The following is a 16,514-nucleotide window of genomic DNA, read 5'->3' on the forward strand; positions in this document are numbered from 1 at the left end:
GTTTTTCTGCATTTCCCAGAATTTTATAAACTTCCTTGTAACTCATAATAAAGGGGTGGGGCTAGTAAATAATAGAAGTACTTTGTATTAGACAAAGGGGAATGAAAGGAAAGGAGGGAGAATGGGAATAGGAAAGAAAGTAGAATAAATCAGATATTAATCTCCTGTGTTCATATATGAATATTTTATATTGTTGTTATTTTATTGATGTTTAATATTGTTATTTCTTCATCAGGAAGTTCATACAACTTCTGTCTTTAGGGCCACCACCTTATTTTGTCCATTTGGTGATATCATATTTCTGCAATTATTTTTGATTCTTGTTGTTGTCCATTAATGTCTGCATTTGAAGAAGTATATGTATATTCCAGTCTTCAAAAACTGGTTTTGTCTAGGAAAGTCCTACGGCAGGCTGAGGTGCTAGGGAATGTCAGAAGCCTGTAGCTGCTGAAGAATCTCTGCAGCTGAGGAGAACCTGGGGCCACTAAAGTCAATTTGACAGGGGTGTGGGCTGGATATCAATTCTATCATATGAACTTGAAGCCTAGGGCTGTGTGGTTCTACCTGGCACTACACTGGTCTTGAGGCTCAGTCCATGGTTAGCAGATTGAAGTATGGGGCCATGGAGGATTTTCAAATGCTGCAGATTAATGTAGTGGACCCAGTGTTGGGGGCACAGGTAAAGTCCTATGTTCCATCTTTTTCCTCCAAGTGAATGGTATCTCTCTCCTCATGTGCTGCCTTTGTTGGGGGGAGGGGTAATGTAGGTAATGTAAAACTGCCTTTCCTACCATTGTCAATGTCTTTTCTTATTATTGTACTTGAACCAGGTACTGTGGCTTCTCTCCTGGTTTCCCAAGCTCTTGTGAAGGTATTTTCATATGCAGATAGTTGTTCAAATTGATATTTCTATGGAAAGAGAGAACAAGCACTGGGGAGTTGTACTCCACCATCTTGCTCTATACTTTTCATTCCTTAAAATTAAAAAAAATTAGCATACAATTTGAGGTTCATTCATTCCATGGGAAGAAAATAAAATTTGATAATATATATTTGGTAAGGATTAATTCACAATTATTTTAGTGATTTTTAGGGGGGTGGTTCTGTGGAATCCTTTTGGAGCTTTACACAAATTAGACAGGTGCTCTACCACTGAGATATATTTCAGATCATTTTTTGTTATTTATCTATTCATTTATATTTTTATTTTGAGCATGGTCTTGCTAAATTGTCAGACTGAAATTGAGATTGTGATCATCCTGCACCAGCTTCCCAAGTAGCTAGAATTTCAGGCCATTTGCTGTTACACTCAGCTATTTTAATGAATGTTTGAAGATTTCTCTTCATTTTTTTAATAAACATTTACAATATTTTATAGAGGGCTTTCTTTTAAATGAGTAGCATACTGTATTACAATGATTGTTTAGCTTTATAATATTTCATTTCAGCTAGGTTGTGATTCACATTTATAAATTTTCAGGAATATTCTGTTCAACATATCTTAAAGAATAATAGAATGATGTTGTTATGAGATATTTAAGTATTTTTTCTTAAAAAAGTGAATGTAAAAATAACTACACAACAGAATTATTATCAACAAGGATGCAGACAGCTATAAGTAATAAAATAGCTGTGAATGAGTCTGGGTTTATAACTCAGTGGTAGAGCACTTACCTAACATGCATAAGGGCCTGAACTCAATCCCCAGTACAGAAAGAAAGAAAGAGGAGAGAAAAGAAAGGAAAAGAGGGGAAAGGGGAGGGGGCTGCAAACCACTATGACTTAAATGCTAAAAAATAGTTAATTATTTCATTTTACAAGAATTCTGGAGGTGATCCCTAGCATTGAGTTCAATTGATTAATCATTTATGAAGGACCATAGATTTTTTCTTCTTCCTTTGAGTTTCATAGATGGATTTGTTTCCCCTGTAGGCCTAGTGTCTCATATGTGCATGTGGCAATTAGAGATCTAGCATTTAAAGGTAGTAAACAGGGGTTTCACCTGAGCATCCAGGGAATATTCTTTCAAAACCTCTTTTGTTATTATCAAAAAATAGTCTTTCCAGAAGCAGACTTCCCATTGCATCTAATTAGTCTGAATTGGGTTACATGCCTAACTTATAAAAAATCCCCAGGAAAGGACTAGGATTCCATGCTTGGGTTGCATAAATCATGACTTGGACCCTAGGATTGATCTATTGCTTACCTGAATAAAATCAAAGGATAAAGAGGCTAATAACTGTTGAGTAGGCAACTAATAATAGCATTGTAACTAAACCTTATACATAATATGGTTTCTACACAATAAAAAATTCTGCTTACTGAGAAAGGATGATTGATATTTTTATTTATGAGTGCAACCATATGGTGACAGCATGAATATAGCTTATAATACTACCATCTACCAATTTTAATTTTTTCCTTAAATGTTTTTATTAGTGCATTATAGTTATACATAGTAGTGGAGTTCATTGTGACATATTCACAAACATAATATGCTCCATCTTATTCCTCAGTATTTCCCTACTTTTCCAGTTTTTATAAATTTTTTTAAAAAAATGGGTTGCCTTTAAATTATGCACATAAAGAGATAATTAAATATTTTATATAATTTTTTATTTTTCATAATTCAAATTCTCATTGAATGAAATAACACTATATTTGACTCATGATTAAATTTTGATTATGCTAACTTTATCTTAGATTCTTGTTTATATTTGATTTTTACATAAATATGTACATAAAATCTTGCCTTCCTTCCTTATTTATTTATATCAAACACTGTATATAAGAATAGGATTGTGGTTTGTTTCCTAAGGATTTTTTTAGTCCAAAATGTCCTAAAATAAAATTTGCATTCACCTTCTGGACTTTGGAGACATTCATTAAGAGAAAATTATTTGAACACTTCTAGAGGTAGATTTTCCCAAGAACTTATTTCTTTTTTCCCATTTTAAAAGAAATAACATCAGGAAGACATGACATTACAAAAGAATTTTTGCAAGAGGAGATTTTTAGGATTTGTTCCCAAAAGTTTGAGAATAGATGCCAGAGAGTGTTGAGTGGATCTAAATATGAAAGTCAAAGAATCTGAAAAGATTGGAATGACTATGAATAAGTTGAAAATCCTGGAGGACTAAGCCAATGAGACTGTGTAGAGGAAAGGGATGGTAACAGAGTTCCTCCCTGATAGGGTGGATCAAAAAGTGTTCTAGGAAACAACAATATTTAAGTGGTTTTGTTAGTTAGCTTTCCCTGGTTCTGACAAATAACTGAGATAAAGTAGTAAAGATTTATTTTGGTTCACAGTTTCAGAAGTTTCAGTTTGTGATCACTTGGTCTGTGGCTTTGGGCCTGTGATGGCTCAGTACATCATGGCAGAACATGGCAGAGGAGATCTGCTCACCTAATGGTACCTGGGATATGGGGAGAGGGAGAGAGAAAGAAAGGGCCAACATCTCCTTCAAGGGCACACCCTCAATTATTTAACTTCCTTCCAGTAGGCCCCACCTCCTAAATATTTTTTTACTTCCCCACAGTGCCATAGTCTGGTGAGCAAGCCTACACATTATACTTTGGGAAATGATCCAGAAGCAAACTATAAATGGATTACCAAGTTATTGGATACAGAATATGCAATGCATATGCCTCCTTTTCCATTTTTATCAAGCAAAACTTCAGTAGATTTTATATCACTCACCAATGCTTCCTTACACTTTGGTTTTACTTGGGGTTGGAGAGAGCATTCAAATTCATGTTGAGGTTTTTGTCTTCAGTATCAACAAAGGGAACTACAGAAAGAAAATATGAGGGTTTTAGGCCCATGAGAAGTTTAGTCTCTAGAAATTTTAGAAATTTTGTAGATGTTTCTCAAGGTCATAAGCTGAGGGATGGAGAAATTTCTATCTAAATTTTAAATGGTAGGGAGGCCTTCACTGCAACCTGGAGTTACACCTGGGTTAGCCAATGAAGTGCTTGAATTGTCTTTGAGGTTCAAGGGAGAAAATATTTTATGTTTTAGAAATGCTATATTTTACTTAGAAGAGAGACTCTACCTTTAACACACTTTAATTAATTAGGGATACTATGGACTATTGCCCACATTCTTTGATGGTATCACCCACATCCCTTGCTGGCAATGGAATCTGGACCACTCTGCATGGTTTGGGGTGGTGAAAAGACCACACAGACACTGAAGTAATTTTTTTACAAAGTGAGATTTGAGGAGTGGATGGCTCTACAACCTCAAGGGTCCACTTCAAGAGAGTGAATGCACCTGGAATCTCTTTATTTATAGGCCAAAAACAATAAAGGATTTTTGAAATAATATTCTACACTAATCAAGGCAGGGGATTAATTAGTGTAGAATATTAGGGGGGATTGCCCAATCCCATTGGGTAACACTCAAGACCAGAGCTAAAGCAAATTTCTTTGTCTAGCGAAGGTGAAGGCCACTTGATTCGCCCAGTGCATGGCTTGCTATTGCCAGACCGACACCCCCTTTACTCAAGGCTGAGAGGGGATACTTAGCTCATCAGCAGGGCAGTCCCCACATATTCCCCCATTTTGCTTTGGAAGAGTAAATGATGAGCTGTTATCTCGAGTTTCCGGATTCTTGTTCTGAGGGCACAACATCCATCACTATACAAAAGAGAATTAATAGCATAGATAACATCCCAATAATATACCATGCAGAATGTCTCAGCATGTTAATTAAAGCCATTTAATTCTTGAAGTATTTAATCAGCTAGAGTGTAGGATCCAAAAGATCAATTTTACTTTTTTGAATATCCTGGATGTGGTGGTATGATTCCAAAAGATTCAGGCTATTATCATTGTTCTGCCAAATACCCAATAGGTTTTCAGCCATTTTCCAATCCATTGGGAAGCACTGTATTTGGCTGCAGTAACACAGACATATTTATAGTCAACATGGCACTTAAGCCTTTTCTTAAACTTGAGAGCAGAAAGCTCATTACCAATATTTATGACAGTGGCTTCTAGAGCATTCAACTTAGTTTCAATCTTTTCATCAATATTTATCTGGCTATGGAGGGCTTTGGAAATATTTTGAGCCAAATTATTAACAAAAGTCTTATGTTGTATGTTTTGAGATATAGCCACCAAGGCTGTGACCATGGAAGCAATGAATGAAATCGAAGCAGACACTCCAAAGATTATGAGACTAAGAGCTCGCTTAGGTCTGATCAACTGAACATACATCTGTTGCAAAACCTGAACGCCAGCATCAGCATACCATGGTTCTGAAATGTTGGCTGGTAAAAAGACAAAAAATGGGCTGCTGAAGTATCCATGTTCCCTTCCCTCTATTATATCTAGTGATACAATTATTTAAATTGAATTTTTTACAGGTTACAAGATATTTGTTATTCTTTCTTTTAACTCTCACATTTCCAATAATTAAAGCATAAGGAGATTGAACCCAGGCCCCTAGGCCAGAGCAGGAACCCTCCTTACAATTCCTGCCTATGAAATCAAGCATAGGTCCATAATGCAAAAAATCTGAGGCAGCGATTAAGCACCAAACATCCTTTTGAATTCCACCTTCACTGAAGGTCAAGATATTACCAACAAAGCCTCCAGGGATTATGGCATCCTTGAGTAATTGTCTTTTGTCAATTCTAGGGGACCAGTCTAAAATACAACCACTATTTTAGACATTTTATATTGTACTGGTAAGGTATTTGCACAATCAATTCATTTAGGAAAGGAGCCAAATTCTATTGCAGAATGATTAGGACAGTGAGGTATTGGAGGACGTTCTGTGGAAATGACCTGCTTGTTATGAGAAAGTCCCATTTTTAATAACTGTTCATATGGCTTTGAGTCCCAGGGGCCAGTATGACTGGCTGGTCTAGGCCCCCCGCCATATGCTGTTTTTTTCCCTTATACAGCCAGCATGCTTATCATGGGACCAACATATGGGTAGCTGACTACTATAACCAGTATATTTAAATCCAGTCATGTGGATGGGAGTAATATGGGTATCTGTAAAACCTCCCATCATATAAGTATCAATTGTAAGTACTGGGATGGATTATTCAGTCCACACCGCTGGGTGTACTAAAGGTGGATCTGGAAAATATGTCCAATAGTTTCTCCCTGTACCCCATTTACCTGACAGCTCAACAGAGCAAGTATTTCTGCAAACATCATAGCTGGAGACTTAGTTCTTCCTTGTCGCTGAACCATCTGTTCAGCCTGTAGCATTAGGTTCTTCAGCTATTTCCATGATAGTAGTTTCAATGTTGGGTCGCTCTGGGCCTTCTTTGTTCCCCTCCTCCCTTGTAGCTTCCTCTTCTTGCTGGGGGCCAGAACTGACATCTCTGGATTGATCTTTAGCCATTTGAACCTTGGCTCTCGGTCCTCCATGTCTAATGGCACATTCAGGTACCCAAGTAGGATGAAATACATCTTATGGGAAAACACAAGCATGACCTCTACCCCACATTATCACTGGATCTGGTCCTTTACATCGACCTGTTTGTAAATCTTTCCACCAAACTTGACCTGTTGCAGTGGAAGACATGTTTTGCTCATCTTCAGAGTTACAATTTAGAAAATATAAAACAAACAAAGCATGATTAAGTTTATTTTGGGGGGTCTTATTTTCCCTTTTCTGTTTTTTTTTAATTGTAGCATAATAGATAAATGAGCTTGTTCTAGATGGCTTGACCTTGAGAGTTATAAGGAATACTGTTTTATGGTCAATATGAAAAAGATGGCAAAACTGCTGAAAAGAAGAACTAGTACAAGCTGGAGCATTATCAGTTTTAATCTGAAAAGGACATCCTAATGCTGCAAAAGCAGCCAAGCAATGAGAAATAACATGTTGAGTATTTTTGTTTACATGAGTTGTGGCAAAAATAAATCTAGAATAAGTATCAACAATAACATAAACATAACATTGCTTGCCAAATTAGGGGATGTGAGTTACATCCATTTGCCATAACTGATTTGGTCGTAAACCCTGGGGATTAACCCCAATTGGTGAAGATGGAATATGTATAACACATTGTGGGCATTGATATGCAATTCGATGAACTTGTTCCCTAGTAATACTAATTTTTTATGTAAACTAGAAGCATTTTGATGATGCAAGGAATGTGAGGCTTATGCACAATCATATAAAGACATTTGTTGACAAACAGTAACAAGTTTATCAATCTTATCATTACCTGATGCTAAAGGTCCTGGAAGGTTAGAATGTGCTTGTATGTGGCCTATGAAACACAGATGGTGACATATTTGAAGTGTATTTTGTAAAGTATAAACAAATTAAATAATTCTTGTGGTGATGTGTACCCAATAGTCAATGTTTCAATATTTTTCATAACTCCAACTACATATAAACTATCAGAATAGATACTGATTGGCTCATTTGCAAAATGAATTAAAGCACAAATGAGAGCTTGATGTTCTGCTCATTGTGCAGAAGCATATAATGTCTGTATTACCTCTGTATGAGCATGGCTATAAAAACCTGCTTCACCTGAACTTGACCTATCAGTACATACTGTTAGTGCTCTAACTATTGGTTAAGCATGTACAATTTTTTGGTAAAATAAGTGTAGTTACTAAAGCAGATTAAATAATTTTATCATGAAGTTAGTGACTTTCTATTTGAGCAGGTAAATTAGCAAAAGCTATTTGCCAAATATTAGAAGTTTGGCAAAGCCACTCATGCTATTGAGTAGAAAAGGGAATAACAATAATATTAGGTTCTGACCCTACCATCTGTGAAACTCATGTTCTTCCTTTAGTAACTAACTGAGCAATAAAGTCATGGAATGGAATCAACGACTTTTAAGGAGAATGAGGTATGTGGAGCCATTCAATAATTCCCAATGATTGCCATATCCCTTCTATTAGAGTATGAACAGTGGGAAATTTTAGTAAATATATAGGCTCCTGTGGGTTAATTCAATTAAGCTGTGCAGTCTTAATAGCAGATTCAACCTTTTAAAAGGCAATCCTTGCTTCTGTTGTAAATTGACAAGGAGAAGTTGGAGAAGGATCCCCCTGCAAAATCTGAAACAAAGAACTCAAATTTGCAGTGGTTCACTTTAAACTTGGTCACAGCCAATTGATATCACCTAGTAACTTTTGAAAGTCATTAAGAGTATGTAAACCATCAACTCTTATTTGTAGATTTTTGTGGACAAATTATGTGTCCTTCAATTACATTACCTAAATATTGAAGAGAAGAGGTCCTTTGCACTTTTTAGGTGCTATGCATAAACCCATTGCAGTAAGTGAAGTTTCTAATTGAGCAAAAAATTTTTAAAGTATATCTAGACTAGCACAAGCCAAAACAATATCATACATGTAATGGATAATATATGCATCAAGGAATTCTTTTCTTACAGGAGCAATAGCCTGAGTGACAAAGTTCTAACAAAGCATCGGGCTATTACATATAACTTGAGGCAAAACTTTCCAGCAATATCTCTTAACTGGTTCTTGACATTTATAGCTAGGATGCTAAAAGCAAATCTCTTACAATCATCTGGATGCAAGGGTGTAGTGGAAAAAACAATCTTTTAAATCTATTACCATTAAATGATAATCAAAAAGGATGGCTGTAGGAGAAGGAAGCCCAGGCTGTAATGCTCCCTTAGGATTCATAATGTGATTAATTGCTCTAAGATCTTTTTTTCTTAACCACAAAAACTGGAGTATTCCAGGGACTAAAAGTAGGCTCTATATGACCAGCTTGGAGTTGTTCTTGGACTGAAATATTGGCTATTTGAAGTTTCTCCCCTGTTAAGGGCCACTGACTAACCCAAATTGGCTCTTCTGTAAGCCAACTAATTTTTTCTACTGTTTTGTGGGCCAAAGGGGAAGTCAGTTCCCCCATTAAAAATTTTGACTGGGTGAATTAAATGAATTAAATTGTCTTCACTAAGAAGACTGAGTCATAGGCAAATACCCTTCTTGTTGACTCCCTTTAAGTCCCTTAGGAGAAATAAATCCTGGATTAAGTATCTGAGGTGACACCATGGAATTAGGAGTTATTAATAACACACCTAGGCTACTTAAAACATCTCATCCCCATAAATTTACTGGCAAGGTATCGAGGACATAAGATTTAAAAAATCCCGCATTGCCATCCTTATCTTCCCGTCAGAGGTGTTGGACACTCTGAGAAGACTGAGAGATTTGGCCAATCCTTTCTATACTGGCAGTTGCAATATGCAAAGGCCACTTTGAGAGCCAGAACCTGATGGAAATAACTAATTTATCAGCTCCTCTATCTAGTACCCCTCTGAAATTTTTATGGTTGATTTTAAGATCCAGTAGAGGGCGCTCTTGCTTAATCAATTGAGCCCAATAGGCCTGGTCTGGGGACCCAGAAGTTGGAATTCTGCATAGATCGTCCACTAGACCTCTCTCTGCAGAGCAGCAAGGCAGAAAAATTATCATCTGTGCAATCATATCCTTAGGAGAAAGCTGAATAATGCAATTTGCTTGAACCCTAATATTATTAATCTTCCCATCAAAATTTGTATCAATAACACCCTGTAATACTTGAATTCCTTTCTGAGTTAAATTGCCTCTTCCCAATATTAAACCTATCAAATCTGGCAGTGGTGGCTTATAAGTCCCTGTAGGGATTAACTTGGGGCCCATCTTAGGAGTCAGTGCAAGGTCAGACAGCTGCCACCAAAAGGAGGCAGTTTTAAAAAGGATGCTGAGCAAGACTTTATTGAGATTTTGCTCCTGGGTGGAACTCTAAGACCCACAGAGTGGGTCTAAGGAGAAGTGCACTGGGGCTGGACGGGACTGGAATTTTTATTGGGCTTAGGGCAGAAAGGGAGGGCTTGGGATAGGAAAAGGGATTTTTATAGTCCCTTGTTCTACTGGGGTTGATCGGGGAGCTGGCTAAAATCCAGGATTGGCTAGGAGACCCCGCTGATTAACAGGCTGTTCTCCTGGCACCTGATTGGTGGTTCTTTCCAGAGCGTGGGTTGCTTAATCACCTCAAACTGACCTAACATCCTGGCCTTTTTGATGATATAGGGTGGTGAATTTTATCTGGCTATTTTCTGCTGGCTAGGGGTGCTGGAGGGAAGGGGTGGCTCGGGTGTTGTTTCGGTGGCAAGGCGACTGTAGGGGTGTAGGAGCATCTGGTTGTAGGTCACTCAGGCAATTTCACCCACACGTTTTCATGGGAACCTGAGGAGACAGGGAGCAATCATTAAAAGAAATCCTATCAGTAATATACAAGTGAGAATGGGAGTCAGCCATGTTTAGCCAGCCTGGCCAAGGGTAGCATTGCTACACATATGTGGGACAAGGTGGCTCAGTTGAACCCAGTAATGTTAAGGGTGACCACCCAGTTGCAGCCAGTGGGAGGACAATCACCTTGACCCATAAACTGAGAGTGGGTAGTGCCATCCTGCTGCCATGTCGCTTGGATGTAGAAGTCCACCTATGGGTTGGGATAGAAGCTTGAGAGAGAGTAATGATTGGCAAAAGAAGAAGAGGGTTGGCGAGAAATCTGGAGTTTGGTGGGCCCCAACATGGTGGAAGTCCAGGACTGGACATTTGGAACAGGTGTTTTTTTAAGGCAGGAGACATGGTACCAGGGGGAGTGGCCCAAAAGCTGGCTGTCACATTCCTCGTGGCTAAAACACTCAGGGTCACTCCAGGGGAACTGGGCCACATGAAATAACCACACAAGTACAGAGATACCTTTTTCTTTGGGGGTCTTGTGATGGCTCCTCTGACTTAAGGGTTCACTGAAAGAGAGATAGAGCATGTGCTGACCCCTTTTATTGAAGAAAAGCCATTCAAATGAGGCAAGGGGTCAGGTTTCAGGGGGCTGAGTCTAGCTACATGATGTCTGCTGTCAGCAGGTTGACTGACACCTAGGAAGGCCACACCCAAAAGCAGAGCAAGAGAAGGGGACACACAAAGGGCTTTTCCATGGAATATTTTATCCCAAACAGGGCAAAGGGGTAATATCACAAAGGAACAGGTGAGCGCAGCTTGATCCATGGGGCTGCAGGAAGGCACACCTATGCATGAAGACACATTCTGCTACTTCAAGGATCAGGGCAGCATCTTAGGCCACCACAAAGGTGACCAGATCACTATGAAAGTAACTGACAGAGCCTCTACCAATCACAGGAAGGAAAATGCTAGTCATTCAGTGAAACTGCCTCCCACACTTGGCCGCTGTTGGGATAGTAAGTATGCCTGTATGGGGTCCCATCCAGAGAGGTTCCAATGATTGAGGATGCAGCTCTCAAAGTAAGACTGCGTCACCCAGTCGAAGAGGGTCTGATTCAGTTTGTGGTTGTGCTGGGATTGAGGTAACTGATGGCGCAGGAAGACACCGGTCTGCGTGTTCCCTTAGGAGTTTGTGTGGAAGTATGAGATAGGGCAGGTCGGACCCAAGGGGAGGGGGAGTGACTGGAAAGCTTTGGTTGATTAAAAAAGGGTGCCCATAGAGTAGCTCAAAGGAGCTAAGACCTGAGGGGGCCTGAATTTGGATGAGGAGCAATGGCAAGAGATTGGGCCAGGACAGCCTGAGTTCAATAGCAAGTTTAGGGAGATGATCCTTGAGAATGCCATTAGCCCTCTCAAACTTACCCGATGATTGGGGTCGGTAGGGGATGTGCAGCCTCCAAGTGACGTTGGAGACTAGTTGAATAACCTGAGAAGTGAAGGCTGGACCATTGTCAACGGGATGGAGGTGGGAAGTCCAAACCTGGAAATGATCTGCTCAATGAGGATGGAGGAGCAGTTTCCCTGGAGGTAGGGAAGACTTGTATTTAACTGTAAGAGAGTGCTATTTCCCAAGTCACAAGCAGTTAGATCCTATATCAAGGCTTGCCCAAAGAGGTAGGGACTGTCCCTGAATGAGTTCCAAGGCTGGTTGGAGCCCCAAGCTCCCAGCCTTTGAGCCAAAAATGTCTTGGAGGGATGGTAAATTTGGACATGCACATCAGGGAGCATGAAGAAACAGCCTATAGAATGGAAGAAAAAAAAACAGTTACTTTTCCAAAAGAGATTGATATCTGGAATATATAAAGAAATAAGAAAAATCAACACCAAAAAGCCAAATAACCTAGTCAATAAATGTGCATATGAACTGAACAGACATTTCTCAAAAAAAAGTACAAATGGTCAACAACTGTATGAAAAAAAATATTCAACATCTTTAGATATCAGGGAAATACAAATCAAAACTACCTTGAGGGGCTGGGATTGTAGCTCAGTGGTTGAGTACTTGCATTTGGGTTCGATCCTCAGCACCACACAAATAAATAAATAAATAGATAAATAAATAAACAAATAAAACAAAGAATATTAAAAAAAAAAACCTACCTTGAAATTCCATCTCACCCCTGTCAGAGTGGCCATCAACGAGAATACAAATAGCAATTAATGCTGGAAAGGGCGCAGGGAAAAGGGGACTATTTTACACTGAAGTGGGGATATAAGTTGGGATAGCCACTACAGAAATTAGTATGGAGTCTCCTCAAAAGACTAAGAATGGAACCAACATATAATCCAGCTATACAACTCTGCAGTATTTATCCTAAAGAAATGAAGTCACCATACTTTAGAGATTCATGCATACCCAGGTTTATCACAGGATAATTAACTATTGTGGTTCCAAGTTATGGAACCAGAGTAAGTGTCTGTCATTGCATGAATGAATAAAGAAAAGAGTGTGGTTTATATGAACCACATTCTTCTAGCCATAAAGAAGAAAAATCTTATGTGTTTTGTAGGAAAATGGATGGAACAGGAGAACATCATTAAAGGGAAATAAGCCAGTCACAGAAGACAAGTATTGTGGAAGCTAGAGAGAGAAACAAAGTTGGCAGTGGGTAAAAAGGAATGTTATAAACATAGAAGAGAGACATTAAAGTAAAAAAAGGGGATCAGGAGAGGGAAGAAAGAAGGGTAAAGGGAAGTTTCAGGGAGTGAAATTGATCAAAGTGAGTTATATGTGTGTACAGTTATGCCGTAATGAAACCCACTATTCTGGATAATGCATGCACCAATTTAAAAAAGGAATAAAATGATCTGGGCCCTTTAACAAGATCAGGATACTGAGCTACAGGAATTAGAACTAGGCCTTCTTTCTGTATCACTTTGATGTTTTCCGGCTTCAATTCTTTTGGTATTATATGGGAAGAGATACTATGAGATAATAAATTTGTGTTGTTTTAAGTAGCTAAGCTTGTGGAAACTTGTTAATGCAGCAATAAGAAACTCATACACCTAACAAATCTGATTCCCTCAGGAAATAAAACAGGGTCCTCCTGTAGAGAATAAGGTAAATTACATTGATTTTCCTGCCCCTGCTCATCTACATTTTCACAAGAAATAATGTGATCTTCTTTACTAGGAATTAGTCCAGATAATCCAGTAGCCAAGTCTTATTGCAGGGAAAAACTCTGGGGGTTAAACTCAGCTCCTCCCTCCAAGAAGATTCAAGCCTGTTCATCTAAACCAAACTGCATGGAGAAAAGGGGAAAAAGAAAAAAGTGTTGCATATATCACACACACACACACACACACACACAAACATAAATATATATATATGTGTGTGTGTGTGTATCTCTAATGAATAATGTCCTAAGCACATCTTTTTGTAAATGTATACTTACCAAATCTCCCTTTAATATTTAATTGAAGTATCTCAGCCCCTTTCAAAGTTGATTTGTTTTTGTTTTTGCTTCACTCCTCAGGTGTTTCTTTTTTATTTTGCTTACTTAACAATGTTAGATGGTTGTACTATAGGTATTGGCCTCTTAAATATTCAGAAGTTCACATGCACATTACCTGTATGCTTTAGTACCAACCATCATTTTTTTTATCATCAGTACAGTTAGTGCATAGCTTTTACAAATTTATTTGAGGAATCATGACAGAAAAAATGAGAGATCATCTCTTTCAAGGAACTTTTAGAAAGCTGATAGTTCAATATATGGAGAGATTAAAAAGGTAGTAAAAACTCACCATTTTTGTGGGAAAATCTGCACAATTATATTAATAGATAAATAATTATATTCAAAAAAATCAATACATATAGTACCATAACTATTAAAATGTTCAATGTTGGTGTATGCATTAGGATTGTTTTTGCTTGACATTATTATTGCTGTGGGTATATACGTGACTGCATGACCAATGTAATTCTGCAACCTGTACACTCAGAAAAATGAGAAATTATATCCCATCTGATTCAAATGTATGATATGTCAAGATCATTGTACTGTCATGTGTAACTAATTAAAACAAATAAAAAATAAATTTCTAAACAAAAAAATGTAGGAAAAGAGTAATAAAAAGAAAAAAGAAAAACAAACAAACAAAAAATGAGCCCCAACTAAAGTAGTTTAAACAATGAAGAAATTTATTCTCTCACCCACTGGAAGTCAGAAAAAAAATGGAAGTCTAGGTCAGTTGGAAAAGTGACTCAACCGCCCGGCTCTGTGAACGGCCCCCGCCGGCCAGGCGCAGCGAACGGCCGCCGCCCGCCCGGCTCAGCAGGCGACGTGGAGGGACTCAAACCAAGCCTTTATGAAATAGCGAACCGGGAACTAAAACCAGAGATTGAGTCAGACCAGAGACAAGCCAGTCCCACCCCTCCCTTCGGACACTCCGGCAAGGAGCCTGGGGCCCGCCATAGCACAGAGGTGACATCACCAGAGTTCATCCAACGAGATTCCTTCCCAGCGGAATCCACTTTAGCAGGTGTGTGACTCCCACCCCCACCAGATACAAACAACCGGGAAACTTCAAAAATCTCTCTGTGGGCGTGACCGTAAGGGCCAAGGGGTTCCCGACCCCCAACTCCCCCTACCGCCAGTGGCGTGGGCATGACTGTAGGGGCGGAGGGAAGCAGAGAAGACTCCCCACCTCCAACTCCCCCAACCACCAACGGAGAGGGTGTGACAGTAGGGGTGGAGGGAAACAGAGGGCACTCCTGACCCCCAACTCCTCCTACCGCCAGCGGAGTGGCCGTGATTGTAGGCACTGAGGGAAGCAGAGGGGATTCTCGATCCCCAACTCCCATTACCACCAGTGGCGACACCCAAGGTCTTAGCCGCCAGATTCCGAGGGCGTGCCCACCAAAGGGGTCCGGAAAAATTAAACTATTGGCTCCCAGATCACAGCTCCACAGCACTGGGGCTTAGATGAATGACAGAGAGAGTGCTCAGTTGTTCGGGAAATAGGGCATGCGGCATGGCTGAAAGTGTAACCAGATCCTTGGGGAACCACCTCCGGTGAGCAGGACCTGGCTGGCTGGCAGGAGGAAGGGGAGGAGGGGCTGGAGAAGTGAAACAAACGGCTCAGGACTAACAGGATTGAGAGACTCCCAGGAGCCACCTTACAGGGATTGCTGTCGACACATAGAGGGCAGAAGCTCAGCTCGGAGGGCACAGCTCCGCCTACTGGAAGAGAAGAAAATGGATCTCTAAGACCTAATTTTATTTCTTATTTTATTTTTTCTCTCCCCTTTTCCTTCTTTCTTTCCCTTTTCAAGTTTTATTGTACATTCCATTCTCCTCTATTCTATCTCCCTCTCCTTCTTTCTTTTTAAGAGCACCTTCCTTCCCCTACCCCCCAACTTTCATCCCAAGCATTCCGTCCTCCATTATGTGTAATTGTCTAAATGCAAATAGGTGAATGTTTCGAAGCTGTCTATAGGGCTCCTAAATACCTAGCTACTACCAACACCCTGATCCAATCAACTGTTAGTATCCCCCTTCAGTAGAGCAATCTTCTAAAGTAGTCAAGACATACTAACCCTTATACTTTCATAGCACCTAACCTAAACATAAAGTCCTAAGAACAAACAACAAATCACTATATGCATACAGAATCCAGAAGCCTTTTATAAATTGAATGAATCAGCTTTAAAGGACAATAAAGCCCAACACCTCTAGGCATAGTCTCCCACTACAAAGGAGAGACAACAGAGATATACAAAGCCAAAACAAATTTATAGGAGAAAGCAAAAACACAGCAGTCAAACAGAGCTGGAAAGTAACGTGAACAACATGAAAAAACAAGGGAAAAAAGGATTACAAACAATGCAGGACAACTTAAATCTACAGGAGGACCTAGAGGCATCAGAAAAATGGACAGAGAAAGAACTCAAGGCATACCTAACTCAGATGGAATGGAATATTAGAGAAGACATGAGACAGCAAGTCCAAGAATTGAAAGTATATTTTGAAAACGAAATAAATGAACAAATCCAAATGGCAAAGAACGAGCTCTACCAGGAGATAGAGATTAAAAAAAAAAAATCAAACAGTAATCCTAGAAATGCAGGAAACCGTAAACCAAATTAAAAACTCAAACGAGAATATCACAAATAGACTAGATCAAGTAGAAGTCAGAACATCAGATAATGAAGACAAAGTTTATCAACTTGAAAAGAATATAGTCAACACAGAAAGGATGCTTAAAACTCACGAGCAATCTATCCAAGAGATATGGGATGTCATAAAAAA

Source organism: Marmota marmota, unplaced genomic scaffold (assembly GCF_001458135.2).
Source record: "Marmota marmota marmota unplaced genomic scaffold, marMar, whole genome shotgun sequence".
Lineage (NCBI taxonomy): Eukaryota > Metazoa > Chordata > Mammalia > Rodentia > Sciuridae > Marmota > Marmota marmota.